Raw genomic sequence first — 12,288 nt, forward strand, 5'->3', positions numbered from 1 at the left:
GATGGAGTGAAGGCAACACAAAGCCCATTCGGTAATTTCATGCTTTCCATCTCCTTCACCATTTCACTCTCTACCACACACTGCTACTGAATATCAGCAGTGTGGTGGTGGAAACCTATTCCTGAAAGGACTGATTGGTTTATATACAAGGAGCTTACTCCCTCTGCACTACATTTTAGAGGCAAACTGCCACATTACCCAGCAATAGCAGGTGAAAAAACAACAATCTGCTTTAAAGCAAGGCACATGGAGGAGCACATACCTTATTTATAAGCTGACTAGCCCTTTTGGGAGGCTTCCCAGAATCCTAAACCTTCTATACACATCTTGTTTCAGTGTCACATTGCCACAGTGCTAATGTTCAGCATATGAAGGTATACAATATAATTAATGTATGACAGCCATTTATTTTTTCGTACCCAAAAGTATGCAATGATTAATCAGGAGAATTTGAGTACCCAGGACAGGGATTCCTTATCCTCTGTTTTTTGCCAACATGGATAAGACCTTTAACCCCTCCAATTTGCTAAGGCAGTAGAAGAAACTTCCACTGGAATCAATGGAGACTTCATTGTCATTGTTGTGTGTCTTCAAGTTATTTCCCCAACTATGATGACCCTATCACAGGGTCTTCATGAAAGGTTTGTTCAGAAGAGGTTTGTCATTGTCTTTCTTCTGAGGCTGAAAGTGTGACTTGCCTTAGGTCACTCATAACAAGTTCAGTCCCTGATCATGACTTATGTGGAAAGTCTTTATGGAGTTCCCCAATGCAAAGGTTCATCCCCCAAGTAAGTAATGAACATCCGAGATAGGGACAGAGCCAACAACAACGTTTTCTTTCCGCTTTTGGGCATGATTCTAGTTATACTCAGGCAGTGAACATCTAAACACCACTCAAATAAATAATGTTTCGCAATGATAAATGGAAAATAATAAAATAATGATTATCCATGAGAAGTATATTTGGCAACTTAAAGTATTTATAATAGAGTGGCACAGATTAACACATTCCAAGGGCTGCCCTACTTAGTATATATTATAATATATATGCAACTTGAGTATGAGTTATTTAAGTTTACGTGAGTGCAACCAGTTCCATCTATATCAGGAAAAATCAGAACTGATGCACCAACCAAAAACATAAAAAGACATTTCTGGCCACTACTACTCCCTGACCACCCAAGAACAGCACTAGATCCAAGACTGTTCCCAAAGTGCACTGAAGACAAACTTGCACAACATGTATTTTGCTTGGTGTGATGGAGCATTATAGTAGGAAATCCCTTTATTGCTTTCTAAGGACAATCTAAGAAGACTTTCTATCAAACAATTTCACACATGTTTTGAGTTGAAAACAAAAGCAGGCTTCAATGATTGCTTTGTCCATTCATGAAAACAATCAATGCACTATTATATACACTGGCCCAGTAGTCTGGTCCTGGTAGGTAACAGCATAATACATTAGCTTTTACAAATGATGCAATGGCTAGTAGTCTTCATTAGTATTATTTTTAAAAGATGAGGCTTCTCAAGGAGTATTTCTATTTGGCCAGGAAATCAAAGCTAACTACTCTTCTTAAGAGGATTATGGAAATACAGTATGTCAAGTGTCCACAGTGTAAGGTGCAATTGTCACAGTAGTGACTCATCCTGAGTTTCATAGGAAAGCTTCATTCATGAAAAGATGACCTGGGCATTAGAAGCCATATTACAAAGACTTTGGAACTTGGAGACCTGCTTTAAAGCAAGTAGGGATTGTTTTTTCACACATAAACTTAATGAATCACACTGCTGATGTGGTGATAAAAACAGAGCAAACACAGCAAAGCACACTGAAAGAGATCAAGCAAGATTTGTGCTTTATTTACAAAGTTAAAGAAGACTGATGAATCGTTCCAAATTTTGTTTTTCACATGAATACTTAATCAGCCATTCTGTGGCAGAGCTTGGAAAGTTGCAAGAGCAACAAATATGATGACAAGGGCAATGAATATGATGGCATACCCTTCCCAGGCAGCATGACATTTAGCTGAGGCAAGGGAAACTATGGTCCAACACAACTGGAGGGCATCAAGCTTCCCATTTCACAACCATGTAGGATGAGATTCTGGGTCCCTAGCCTCATCCCACCACAAATCAACTGTGAATGGTTTCAGTTTATCTTTGTTTTAATTTCTCTTTAAACTAATTAATTCAGTTTTATTGCTGGCTAATTTGGGGCATATTTTTGTTTTGTCCCTTCAAGTCATTTCCAATTTATGGCACTCTAAGGCAAATTTGTCAATGGGATTTCTTACAAGATTTGTTCAGAGGGTTTTCCATTGGCTTTCTATGAATTTGAATGATTGTGATTTACCCAAGATCACCCAGCAGGTTTCAACAGCTTAATAAGGATTCCAATTTTGTTTGCTACAGTTGTAATACAATACAACCAGTATTACACCATGCTGGACAGAAAGTAGCTGGAATCAGATTCCACTTGACATTTATTGTCATTCCCTGAACCTTTAGGAAACTATTGAAGAATCCACTCTTCTTCAAAATCACCAGTATATCAAATCTGAAAATATCTGAGGGTTGACATGTCATGTAATATTCTTTAGCAATTTAGGTGGTATTTTGTGTTATTTCTCTTTGTTTGTGCATGTAATATTTCTGTGTACTATTCTTATTTGCTCTTATGGCTTCATTATTTGTTTTCTACCATCTTGGGTGAGAACCAGGGGCTGAACTGACTGGTCTTCAGTTGTTCCACAAACAGATGGTGGGGTTTTCCTGAGTATTTTGTCAAATTTTATCTAGAGCAGGCTTTTCCAAACTTGAGGATGTTCACCTTTGTACTGCCAGGTTTTCAAAGTACTAAAGCACCTTTCATTCAAACTTTAAATCAAAACATTTAATTATTCCTATGGTGATTATTCAGCAAGGGGGTGGAGCCCCCGATGGCGTAGTGGGTTAAAGCCTTGTGACTTAAAGGTTGGGTTGCTGACCTGAAGGCTGCCAGGTTCGAATCCAACCCAGGGAGAGCACAGATGAGCTCCCTTATCAGTTCCAGCTCCATGCGTGGACATGAGAGAAGCCCCCCATAAGGATGGTAAAAACATCAAAACACCCGGGCATCCCCTGGGCAATGTCCTTGCAGATGGCCAACTCTCACACCAGAAGTGACTTGCAGTTTTTCAAGTCACTCCTGACACAGAAAAAAAAGCAAGGGCGTGTAGTTTTAACTTTGAAATATTTTTAGCTACACAGAACCATGCATGAGAAGGAAGTTCTGAAAAATGATCTTGTCTTGCAAGAAAAATAAATGTCTAATTAAGAAGGGAAAAGCACTCAACCTGGAAATTAAGCAAATATTTATTAAATAAACCCAAAAATATCCAAAAGGTAAAAAAGAAATAGAATAATTCTTTTTAAGATGAATGAAACAAAAAGAATGTCTCTTAATATAATCTTTACCTAAGATGAAGATTAGTATAACTAAATACATGAGAAAGAAGACAACAATGAGGAAAGATCAATCAAATACAAGAACCAATTAAAGAAAAAAGGAAAGTAAAAACCAACCATTAAATGAAACAATATCACAGAAATTGAAACAACTAAGAACTTAAGCATTAATGCTACTAACATACCAAATGGGGGTAAAAAAATGACATTTTTAATTTTCGAATAAACCTGGCAAATGGTTATCAAGTAAGTTAAAGAAAGGAAAGACAAAGAAAGTATATAACCTCGGTGAAGAAAGGAGGACAGGAGATAAATCAAACAGACAAAAGTATACAACAATTTCAACCTTTTTCAAGATTTATATACAAAAGGAGGAGCCACTAAACAAGAAATTGCTACAATTACAGAGCCAAAAATTAACAAAGTTGGCAAAAGAAAATCAAGATATTTTGAATTGTACAATTACGCTGGATGAAATTACCACAGCAAAAAAGAGTTGAAAAGACAATAAAGCATCAGGACCAAATGGATACACAGCAATATTTTATAAAATATTTGAAGAGGAATTATCCCCATATTTGCAAAGAATAATGAACTTAAATATTCAAACAAAATAAATACCTGAATCATAGAAAGAAGGCACAATAATATTAGTTCCAAAAGAAGATAGAGACTATACTCTAGTACAAAATGTGTAGATTCTATGTGAATGATAGATAATTATAATAAATATTTAGCTAATTGATAGAATAAGGAGAAGGAGGAGAAGAAAAGAAAAGAAGGGACAATAAAAGAATATAAAAGAAACTAACGCAGATTTGGAAGGACAATTTGGTACACTTGTCAGAAAAGATGGATTTTTTCCTTTTCCTTTACTTTCTTCCTTTACTAAATAATAGATATAATTATAGCCCCCCCCCATGTCTCTGATGGGGGGATTTGGCTCCGTAAATTACATACTATATCCCTTTGTAGTCCTTATCTTTCCTTTCTTTTCCCCCTTTTGTTCTGTTTATTTGAGTTGTTGTTATTATGATTTATTTTGAAAACAAAATAAAACTTTCTTGTTTCAGAGAAAAAGAAGAAGGGAAAATCACCATTACTTGATTTAAAAAATAATAAGAAATAAAGAAGGCAATTTGGGAGAAAGGAAAACTTTGCAACCAGACATCTTTGTGCCTTTTGAAAATGGGCATATCCCATTTTAGGGCTGTTCAACATGCATTAAAAGAGTCTTTCAAAATGTTTTTAGCCATGTAGTGTAGCCACTTTTTTTCTCCACTGCTATTGCCTATTCCAAGTCTGCCCCATCGGAAATAGCAATGGCGGCAGTCTAGGAACAGGCATTTGCAGTGGAAAGAACACCTACAACATGTCCACAATAAATGTCACTGGTCCCAAAGTCACTCCAAAAGTGGCTACACTGCATGGCTGTAAACATTTTGAAAGACTGGTTGAATGCATGTTGAACAACCCTTAAATGAGATATGCCCATTTTCAAAAAGTACTGCTTCAACACAACTTGAAGATTGATTCACAGTGACTTTGCAACAATGTGATGCAATGGCAAGTTTTTCATTTGTGCCTTGGAGTCTCCAATGCAGCTTATAAGTCCTGGGCAATGAGATCTTACAACTCATACCCCTTCAAGCCAGCATAGCCATTGGCTGGTGTAAGGGAAATTATAGAGTCCAACACAACTGGAGAACATAATGGCAGCAGGTTCTGTCAGTTTATCTGACAGAAGAATTTTACTGCACTCTGTTGTCTCACCCTTCTTAATTTGCTCTGACTTTAATCTATATAATGATCAAGAAGAAACCTGAAGGAACTAAAGACTGTTAAGATGTCATTGACCTTCAGCTTCAGTGTACTCTTCCCTCCTACTACACCGCTGATGCTGAGCCAATGCCTTTTATTATACAACTAGGGATTAACTTGGCAGCTCTCATAGTTCACAGAGCTATTTCTACAGGAATCCACCCACCTCTTTCCTCCACACATAACCCCAAAATGTCAAAAGCAGCCATGTGCACAGGTTGATAAATACGATCCAAATGCCATTGAATGTTGATGTGCATTTTGAAGATTGAATTCTGCTCTGATTTTAGTGCAAAGAAAAAAGCAGAATTTGGCAACAGTGGCATTTGGTAGTGCATGATATTTAGATCTTCCATATGCTGTACAGATTTTCTTTTGAAATATAAATGGGACATATCCAGAGTCAATGTGATACCGTTACTATGCTCCTGATGAGTGACACTACCCTGCCTCAAAACGTGAGAACACTTTAGCCTTTGCTGTTCAGCCACTGAAGGCATGCCTAGGAATCTCTTTCAGAAGCTGGAGAATGTGGGTAGAATACCGTGATTAAGAAAGAAATATAGATTGTATGAGGCTTCCATAGAGAGCTATAGTCACACTTACCATGATGGATCACATTGTCAAAGCCAAAGATTATTTTTTTCAGCCCTCCTTTTAACATGAGAATGTACAGGCTATTCAACCCATGGAGCACATCTGGTTTCACTGGAGATCCCAGCATTGGCTGTACATCTGCATATTTATATGTATAAATACTGTAACAGAGGTTGAGAAGGTTAATTTTGTACTGGTGGTCATGCTGGGGAGGGGGGTACTGAGAATCACATTGCGTAAAAACCGCTCCCAGACTGTGTACTACATACACTTGCCATGCCTACCCAATTATCTAATTAATAGTCTCTTTTTTTTTGCTTAAACTCCATTTCAGAAGCCACTTATTCCAATTCCTAAAAATTAATTTATCATATACCTTTCTTAATCTTCCCCTTAGAAATGAAATCTTCTGCTTTCAGATTTTTCTGCTTTCATTTGCTTCAATTTTGTGTAATGATAAAAACAGCAGTGATACAGAAAATTGCACAAGTCAACCCACCTTTAGGTTTTTTTTTAAAATGGATTTTTTTCAAGTTGTAATCCTTGTATAATCAGAAGAAATAATAACTTTGTCACATAATGTATGAACGACACTATAGGATTCAGACTAATATTTACACATTGCTAGGAGATTTCTACTGTCACTCTAGAAAATGTTCCAGGACTTCATTTGCTTCTTCATTATTAATTTTTGATTATTTCCATGAGCTTATAATAGGCTTTGATTCGAAGCACAACACCAATGGGGAAAAGTAATGCATGTTCTGAACTAAGCTTATTTATAGAGCACTTGTGTGAAATTGTGGTTTTTATTTACACAGACAATGACAAAGCTTCATTAATTATGGCCTGCATTTCTTCCCATGGAAGATAGCTATGTAATAAGATGATTATGGATTTCTAGCACATTACAAGATAGTTGGGAATTCATTTGGTACTATTTGGAGTCCATAAAGAATTTGCATATGATTTAAGTATCCATTTTCTTTTGGTTGAGAAACAAAAAAGATCTCTGGAGGCACAAATCTCACAGATGTTTAATGAATATGAGAAAGGTCAGTGTGCATACTAATACAGTCTTATCACAACTTGTCATGGGGAAAAAACATGGTGTTAACCATCTTGGGTGTTGTGTTAGAGATTGCTGAGGGTGGAAAATCAGAGTTGTAAAAGCAAGTTTTGTCTTTTTAAAAAAATTAATTTTATGGTGATTAAGCAAAGGGGAAATTAATAATTTGGAATATGGACATTTCCCTCCACCCAGAAAGGTCTGATTCTGTACCGTACATAATATCCCATAGAAATCTCATTGTTCATTTGAGATTTTTTTTTCTCAAGAGATCTATATTAATTTCACTGAGAGATAGTGATCAACGGAGAGGGGGGGGGGAGGTTGCCTTCCCACTAGTAATTTCCATGTAGTAATAGCCTATGCAATGATGGGCAACTTTTCCATGCTGCAGTCAACAGCACAAGTACCATACTCGAAGATAAGCTGAGTTTTTCAACCCTTTTTTTGATCTGAAAAAGCCTCCCTCGGCTTATAATGGGGTCAAGGTCAAGCTGGGCAGTGGAGCCTGGAAGTCATTGCTTGCAATATTTGATATATTTCTTTCTCATCTTACCCTCTCTTATCAGTGCGTTTACTTTTCCAAAGCCTCCCTCTAACCAAGGAAATGTTTTGAAAAGGGAAAGGAGGGCCGGAGAAGCCCCTGCAAGTCAGGAAGATATATATATATATATATATATATATATATATATATATATATATATATATCTCCATTAACCTTATAAAAGCATTTTCCCCTCAAATATTTGTTAATCTCACCTAAAGATATATAGGCATTTCCCCCGGCAAGTCTTTGCAATCCCTATGTACCTATATATCTTTATCTATCTATCTATCTATCTATCTATCTATCTATCTAGTATTTACCTATCTATAGGCATTGGTTTTATATATGAACTTCCCCTCACATGTTTGCAAGTCTCTGCAAATCCTATATAGATATAATTATCTATATAAAGAGAGATGTTTAGATAGATAGATATGAATATAGATATATAGGGCTTGCAAACATTTCAGGGGAAAATGCATACACAAATATGTATAGACATGTCTAGATAGATATGAATATAGATATATAGAGCTTGAAAATATTGCAAGGGAAATACACACACACACACACAGATGTCTAGATAGATATAAACATAGATATATATATAGCTTACAAATATTGTAGGAGAGAAATGCACATACAGTAGAGTCTCAGTTATCCAACACTCACTTATCCAACGTTCTGGATTATCCAACGCATTTTTGGGGCCAATGTTTTCAATAGATCATGATATTTTGGTGCTAAATTTGTAAATAGAGTAATTACTACATAGCATTACTGCGTGTTGAACTACTTTTTCTGTCAAATTTGTTGTATAACATGATGTTTTGGTGCTTAATTTGTAAAATCATAACCTAATTTGATGTTTAATAGGCTTTTCCTTAATCCCTCCTTATTATCCAACATATTCGCTTATCCAACATTCAGCCGGCCCGTTTATGTTGGATAAGTGAGACTCTACTGTATATAGAGAGAGGATTTGCAAATGTTTCAGGGGAAATGCATATGTGAAATTAGTATATATAATTATACATCTATCTAGCTCTGCACTGTTTATATAGGCATTGCCTATTACTATGCTGGAAACTGGCCTGAGCCCCTATGGGGAGATAGGAATGAGTTGTTGTTATTATTATTATTATTATTATTATTATTATTATTATTATTATTATTAAGTAAATTGTTGAAACTATATTGTTTTTGTTGGCCCTACTTTTCCACTTACAGTTAGTTTACTGTTTTTCTTTGAAATACGGTAAATATTCAAAAACATTTACTCTACTGATGCCTCAATTAATGTAATTTTATTTTGAAATTTACCAGTAGCTGCTGCATTTCCCACCATCAGCTTATACTTGAGTCAATAAGTTTTCCCACTTTTTGTAGTAAAATTAGGTGCCTCGGCTTATATGCGGGTCGACTTATACTCAAGTATATACGGTATATAAGACGCTAGACTGTTTGAGCATTGAACCCAATACTGTCCTATTCTGTCTGATAATGGCTGTTGATTTTTTCCAGACAAAGAACAGCTGTTAAGTTACCAGCAGTTTTTCCTTTCCATTAGGACAGCCATGTTTCCTATTACAGAAAAAACAATGACAAGTTTCTCACACTAACAAATTTACAGCATGGTCCAGTAACAAAAGAGTTGGGGTCTGCTAACAACTTTTTGGGAATTGTAAACATGGTGCAACTTTATTGATTTCAGTTGAACCAGTTCTCCTGATGGCTGATAAAAATGGCTTCACCCAGTTGGATAAATGTGGAATAGCAGACGTGCTTTCACATGAGTAGAAGTCACCACTTAGTTTCCTAGCCACCTGGAAGTGTGATAGACCCAAATAACCCAGTCTAGGAGTCACCATTGTAACCTTTACCCTTGGGTCCATTCAGGGGACTACACAAAAAAGCAGAGCATCATGGATATGCAGACTCAATCTCCTCAAAAGTGGATCAAAATTGTAACCAGGTCCTACGTTTAATCCACCAAAGTTGTGACTTCCCAAAATCAGCACAACACAACACAAGTGACACAATCCAAACAAGAGCATAATCAGTAGAAACTGAAGTATGCTTCTCATAACAGCCGAAGCCATACCTGCAGTTTCACCGTTCTAAATCTGCCAATCTCCTAAGCACAGCTGGCTGTCCATCATCTATCCTCCAAAATCTTCTAGCTTCCCTCTTCCCTTCATGTCTCCCCTTGGTCTCTTTTCCTTTATTTCATTATGACCCATTTTAGTTCCCCTGCCTTCTCCTGCCTGGCATCTGTGAAACAAAGTAATTAAAACATAACATTGTAGATGTTTCCTTCCATAAAGCCAGCTAGGAACTAATGCCTAGCTCTGAGAGATCATTCCTCTGGGACTTTGTGGTGTTGGCCAAATCCAAACACAAGATTGTTCAGATGGGGCCCCTCCTGAGGAAAGTGTGCAGTGCCATTTGTTACTCCTCATGTTCCATTATCATGCTACTAACACAGACTATTGACAAAGCCATTGCTGTTGGTAAGACAAATATCTTGGCTTTATGTAAGTCCATCAATACAAGGAAGATAATAAGAAACAAGCAAAGGACTCTGTTGTTGTCAGGAGTTGCCTGAAGCTTTCCAAAGTGATCAATACACTGAGAACAGGGGGCTTGGACTAGCTGAGGAAAGGCCTAAGAGATGGGACTGCTAATTGTCTGTCTGTTGCCTGTCATGCACACACACACACACACACACAATCCCCTGTGCTGAAAGTCATCAAACCAGAATGTTGGATACAAAGTCTAGAACTGGAATATAACTCATTGTAATTAGGCACTTTTTGGTAGTAACAAGTTCGAACATTGTTATAAATGGGCTAATCATATGTTTTGAGATTCTTGATCTTTCCCTACTCTTTCCCTGCTCTCTTACAGGCTAGTTACATTTCCCTACTCCTTCTGCTCTTGCTGCTAGTACAGCAGAGATCTCTGGATAGCATCAGGAGCAAGTCACTGTGTGTGCATACACACATACACAATCTCAGGATGTGGGAGGGGCAAGATTCTGGTATTTAGCTACAATATGGTAGTCTGGTCTGGTACCAGAGATTTCTATAGGGGTGATACTATGTGTTACCACACTGAGTGATACCAACCCTAGTGATGTCATTTGTGCTGACTTAGGTCTTGTCTCTACATCAGTAAACATAATCCCAGTGCAATGCAGAGCATTTTCCCCCAGAGCAGTCCCATTTGCATCACACTCACTGGCAATAAGGTGATCTGAAATCATCTTGTCGTCTACACAGATCCCTTGTCCAAATCCAACTCAACACCGCATAACTGCTCCTTCTCTCTGGGGCAACATTGCTTGCTCTGGCATCAGAATGGGGCATTCAACCGTTTAAGCTTAAGGTTAGGCACCTCATTCCAACCTTGAGGAGAGTGATATTGCTAGTGAGGCTTGGAAAAGTTGCTTTGCCAGGAAGACAGTGGTGGCGGCCACAAGGAGGAACCAACTATTTTAAACCTTTTCTGTGCTTAATATTACACACTGGAGACAATGTTCATGCTTACCACTCACAAATAGTAATAATAATAAAATATGTTTATTTTTTGCCTGCCTCTCCTTGAGGTGGGTTACAACTTTACAAAAAACACACATTAATCTTTAAAAAACACATATTAAAACATATTTCCACAAAATACATATTAAGATATACAAAACAAATATTAAACATAAGATGCAAATTTAAAATTAGTCATTAAAACTGTCTGGGCCTGCTGGAAGTGATAGGTCTCTACTTGTGTGAAAGGTTGGATGGGTTGCTTGTTCATACTACAGCCCGGAAAGACTATATTGTAATGTCTTTTGTATTTTTCCTCAGGATTTCCAAGGTGAAATATCTAAATTGGCCACTTGCAGAAGTGAGTGCATTTGCCTATATTTTCCAATGACAGGATCTTTTAATTGCTAACAAATAACTCGGTCAGTTGTCTTCCTGGACTGCAGTAGCAGTAGCAAGTAATTGCCTGTTAAGTAATCAGAATAAGAGAAGTAACTAGTTCCTTTTAAAAAAAAATGGGTAAAATCTGAATAGGAAGAATGTATTTGATGCCACCACCATTGTGTGACAACACACCCTTCTCAGTTGGCAGTCCACCAATGTATGAAGTAAGGTAATGTATGAAGTATAGGTAAGGTTTTCCAGAACTTGGCAGGAATTATTTTTATTGCTTCCTGTTGTTTCACAGCTAGTTTTATGTTCTGTTATTGTCTTGCCTTGTGCATATATAATGAGAAGCAAGCCCCCTCCCTCTCCTCTCTGTTATTCATGGCCCATGGTTTCAGTTTTATGGTTTAAATCACAGTACATGATAATTCCATTGAAGAAAGACGGCTGCTGTTGTTCTTCCTCTGATCTTGGATACATACATTTGTATAAATGCAGTTGTTAAGTAACGTTCTCTTTCCTCCCTTTAGTTATGTTTCAGAAATTCCCAGCATCCCTTTCTAGACGAGTCTTTGTTTAGTACCAATGGGTACAATGAAATGCAGAAAATACCTTTTTAGTGACTGGCTGAAGGATCCATGGAAATATGCCAATGTGAAGCAAATGTTGGTATAAAAGTCTCACAGAGTTTGCACATCTCTCTTCAATTTTCTAAATGGGCAGGCTAGCGTGTCTTAGAAAGCACCAGCTGTGAAAGTGTTCTGGGAAATTGAGACAGAGCTGAGTTGATGCTCACCCAGAGAGGGTACGTGTGCTTTATGAAATAAGCATTTAGGTATTTTCATGTAGAAATTTCTGAATTAACTTGTGTGATT

Source organism: Anolis carolinensis, chromosome 1 (assembly GCF_035594765.1).
Source record: "Anolis carolinensis isolate JA03-04 chromosome 1, rAnoCar3.1.pri, whole genome shotgun sequence".
Lineage (NCBI taxonomy): Eukaryota > Metazoa > Chordata > Lepidosauria > Squamata > Dactyloidae > Anolis > Anolis carolinensis.